The 4,864-nt window shown below is 37.3% G+C and overlaps 1 non-coding gene across 1 annotated transcript; it reads right to left on the reverse strand.

Moving 5' to 3' along the window:
• Positions 1–3,528: 3,528 nt before the first annotated feature.
• On the reverse strand, positions 3,529–3,635 carry LOC129062479 (U6 spliceosomal RNA). Its single transcript, XR_008528274.1, has one exon. It is a non-coding gene; the product is annotated as a U6 spliceosomal RNA (small nuclear RNA).
• Between the last annotated feature and the right edge of the window lie 1,229 nt (positions 3,636–4,864).

Consider the following 4,864-nt stretch of genomic DNA (forward strand, 5'->3'; position numbering starts at 1 on the left):
TTATCATTTTATGTCCCACAAGAACAGTGAGTTTGGTGACAGAGTGGTGCAGCAGTAGGACATTGGAAAAAACAAGAATCTAGGAGCAAGCCAGGTCAGAGACATAGTAGTGGTTCTGACCAGATTTTACCAATGTCATCATTCAGACAGGTCTAGAATTAGGCAAATAATTTCAGGAAAACATGGAAGATCAGGAGGGTTTGGAACTTGGAAACTCCTACTCCTCTTTTTTACATGATCCCTTGGAGTACAGGGATATCATAGACTGATAGTTTAGAATGTATTCTGGAGGGACGTTTTCTGCAGGTATCTTAGGGAAGTTCCAATTAAGAGGTAGGTGAGGGAATTAAGAAATGAATGAAGCATTTATTCATTCAACAAGCATTTGTTGCCAGCTGACTTCTCACCAGTCACCCTGCTTGTTCAAGGGCTATCAATGAAGAAGACATGCTCCCTGTCCTCAAAGAATTCTTAATCTAACGAAGAAAGCAGACATGTAAACAATGTGATGTGTGTTATAATCAAGGCTTTTATAAGTCAGTATGGAAGAACAGCTGAGGAAGCAACTCGTTCACTTGTATTTTTAACATTTCCCCCCTTTATTGAGGAATAATTGATAAATACAACTATATATATTTAAAGTACAGAGTATGATGATTTGATACACATATACATTGTGGAATGATTACCAACATTAAAAAGTTAATCACATTGTATGGTTAACTCTTTCTTTTTGTGTGGTAGGAATGCTTAAAATACACTGTCAGCAACTTTCAGATATACAATATCATATTATTGACTATATTCATCATGCTTAACATTAGGTCCTCAGAGCTTATTTTGCTTATAACTGAAAACTTGTACTCTTTGACCTACATTTCCCCATTCCCTTACTCCTAGCTCCTGGAAACCATGTTTCTATTCTCTGTTTCTATGAAATTGGCTTTTTTTTTTAGATCCCATGCAGGTATGTATATATGATAACATACAGTATTTGTCTTTCTCTGTCTGACATAATTCACTTGGAATAATGCTCTCCATGTTGTCACAAAAGGCAAGATTTTCTTTTTTCACAGCTGAATAATATTCTATTTTATAAATACATTTTACAATATCTTTTTTTTAAAAAAAGATTTTATTTTTTTTAGAGAGAGGGGAAGGGAGGGAGAAGGAGAGGGAGAGAACATTGATGTGTGAGAGATACATCAACTGGTTGCCTCTCACATATCCCCAACTGGGGACCTGGCCTGCAACCCAAGCATGTGCCGTGACTGGGAATCAAACCAGTGACCTTTTGATTCACAGGTTGACACTCAATCCATTGAGCCACACCAGCCAGGGCACATTTTACAGTATCTTTATCCATTCACCCATTGAAGGGTGTTTTGGTTGTTCTACACCTTACTTATTATGAATAACACTTCAGTGAACACAGGATTGCAGATGTCTTTGAGATACATGATTTCGCTCTCTTAGATTTATACCCAGGAGTGGATTGCTGGATTATAAGGCCATTATATTTTTAATTATTTGGGGAACCTTCATACTGTTTTCCATAAAAGCTGTACCATTTACATTCCTACCAGTAGTGAGCAGGATTCCCTTTTATCCCCATCTCACCACTTCTTGTTATCTCCTGTCTTTTGGTTAATAACCAGCCAAACTGGAGTGAGGTGATATCTCATTGTGGTTTTGATTTGCACTTGCCAGATGATTAGTGATGTTAAGCCCCTTTGCCTGTACCTATTGGCCATTTGTATGTCTTTTTTGCAAAAACATCTATTTAGATCCTTTGCCTGTGTTTAATTGGATTATTTGCTTTTTTTATTGACTTGCGTGAGTTCTTTATGTATTTTTTATATTAACCCCTTATCAGATATATGACTTATAAATATTTTCTCTCATTCTGTAGGTTGCCTTTTCAATTTATTGATTGTTTCCTTTGCTGTGCAGAGATGCTTAGTTTGGTGCAGTCCCACCCCTTTATTTTAATTAACTCTCTTTTAGACAGATCATAAGAGGTGATGTTTGAGCCAAGGTCTAATGAATGCACTTATTGGCTTATGTGGGAAAGAAGAGGAGGAGATGGACCTGAAAGGCCTTATGGGAAGGTCTTGAAAGCCATGGTAAGTAAAGTAGATATTAACCTGTTTACATTGGTTAGCAGCTAAGGAGTTTTTAAGCAGAAAAATGACAGGATCAGATTATTTTAGTTAAAGTAGTTCTACTAAGAATATGGACAATGAATTGAGTTTTGATACAGGAAAGGTAGCTGGCAACTTGAAAAAAATAGAGACACAGAGGTTTCAGACAAAAGTGTTGCAGTGGGATTGAAGGGGCAGATATTTCAAAAGTAGACTCGAAGATACAGCCAATGTGGGGGATGAAGGAGGGTGAAGAACAAGAGGCAATAGTTTAGAATCTTGGCAGATAGCTTTGGGAGGGGTAAGCTTAATAAAGTAGGAAGTAGGGCATGATGGGTGGTTAGATGAAAATGATGGAGAAACCAGGAAACCAGGAAACCAGGAACGGAGTTTAGATGGGCAGGTGGTGGGGAGTTGGTATCAACAATACCAGGGTCATATTTCAGCCAGAATTTTGTGATGGAAAGTAGGAAAGGCTGAAATACCAAGTAGAGTTCCTAACATGAGACACTCTAGCACAAGGAACCACGTAGAGACCTTGTTATCCCAACAGAGAAGTATCAAAGCTAGGCTAGCAGCACAGATGACCTGATCCTGATTCCTGAGCTTTGGGGAAACTTACATCCTTAAATTCCTCATGCTGAGGGTCAGTACCTGTTCTGTCTCATGGGAATCTCACTACATTTCCTAAACTCACTGAACAGACGACCCCTCTATGTGCTCTGCGACCACTTTTTATTGGCTTTGGCTTTAGTCTTCTCTTGCAAGCCTCCTGGTTACTTACCCATCATAATTCACCACCCACACCATATAGCCTAGCTGCAGACTTTGAGTACACCACACCCTTGACCTCAGTATAATCAAGGGAGGGCCCAAAGTAGCGTACATGGCATAGCAGTGTGGCCAGAACGGTTGCGTAGTCTATTAACCTGGGAAATGATGGGTTCAGAAGGTGAACATCATCTGAACCACTCTGGAGTTAAAGTGTCACGTTTTGACAATTTCTGCTTATAGAGAAAGTTAGTAACAATCATTCAGGACTCTAAAGTACCATAGGTCCAGAAGATTCACTAAGACCCAATGTTCCATAGTCCTTAAAGTGTGATTTTTATGAGTCTAATCATGCTCTTTTTGTTAACCTCATAGTTACTCACATCATGGTGATCTTGTTGAGGTAGAGGTACACTTTTGCCCCACCAACATTTCTACTCACTTTATCAGCATCTCCTAAAGTATGGCCTGATTTCTTTGTTTCTTAGAGCATTTATTTCCAAGGATTTATCTCATTTTAGAATATCCAGACAAGTTGGAGCAAAGTCTCCCAGGGAAAGAAAGAAAAACATTTTGTGACATCCCACAGTGTTAACTTTTATTTTTATTTATTTAAAATACAGAATGCTTTACAGATTTGTGTGTCATCCTTGTGCGGGAGCCATGCTAATCTTCTCTGTGTCCTCCCAATTTGAGTATATGTGCTGCCAAAGCGAGCACTCAGAGTGTTGACTTTTAAACCAGTGTATTGTCTGGAGCTGACATATTTTGTCTTTGTCTTTTGGATTTTGGCTTTTTCAGGATGATTTCTCTCCTGTTGTGTGGAATTCTTGAGACATCAAGGTAGTTGTGTGCTCAATATTTGTTTAATTATTTTAATTTATATTACTCAGATTCTACTTGTTTAATTTATTTAATCATTTTTCTAATCAGGCCATCAGTTACTCTTGTAAAGTGTTCTCTGGTAGTATTTCATGTATTTTCATGCCTAAAGCAATTCATGGAAAATTACTTGCAGGTCTTTTTTACAGAATGGATTTAGTAATCCTCAACTAATCTTTTTCTTTTTCCCATGAAATTGATTATTATTGAACTTCTTAGATGATGTATATGAAATGGCTGAATTTAAATAACACTATGGTCACAATATTGATGCTTTAATTGTTGTCAAGATCACAAAATCCATGGTATAGTGTTGAGAGCAGTCTCAGAAGTTTCACAGACTTGTGTTTGACTACTGGCTCCTCTAGTTACCAGCTCTGTCACTCTGAGCAAATTTCTTAACCTCCCTGATTCTGTTTTCTTACCTTTAAAGTAAGGATGATAATATATACAGTGCACAGTTATAGAGTGCATTATATGAATTTTATGTCAATGACATGACACTTTCTGGCATTATAGCAGGTGCTCGATATATGTTAACTACTAGTATTATATAATTATGAAATTACAGAATGCTTATCCCAATATCAGGCACTCTTATTTTGATATAATTTTTACAGATGCATGTGTTTCCATCAGGAGATGAGTAGAAATATATAACTTCTTCTTTTTAAGGACTTTTCCTTCTGCAGTTGACTCCTCTCCCTGAGATCATGGAAATTATTGGTGATCCCTTTAGGGTATAATGTGGTCTGTGGTATTTCTTTACTAATTCTAGGAGATGAGGGAAAAGGTTTTTATCTGTTTTAAGAAAAGAGTAGCTTTAGGGGAATAGTGAATGATTAATTTAAATACTAAAATAGTAACAATTTTTCTAGGTACATTTATTGTTCGTCTCTTTTGTCTATGTTCTGTCTTCTCCAACAGTCACTGATTTTCATGTGGGAATTCACCAATTGCCCATTCTTATTTTATGTGGTGAGGTTGGGATGGAGGGTCTAACCTTTGACCCTGAGGGTGAAGAATGTTATTTGGATATTACTAGGCAGGAGTGGGTAGACATGTAA

Source organism: Pteronotus mesoamericanus, unplaced genomic scaffold (assembly GCF_021234165.1).
Source record: "Pteronotus mesoamericanus isolate MK-2021 breed Mesoamerican mustached bat unplaced genomic scaffold, CSHL_Meso_final scaffold_705, whole genome shotgun sequence".
NCBI lineage: Eukaryota > Metazoa > Chordata > Mammalia > Chiroptera > Mormoopidae > Pteronotus > Pteronotus mesoamericanus.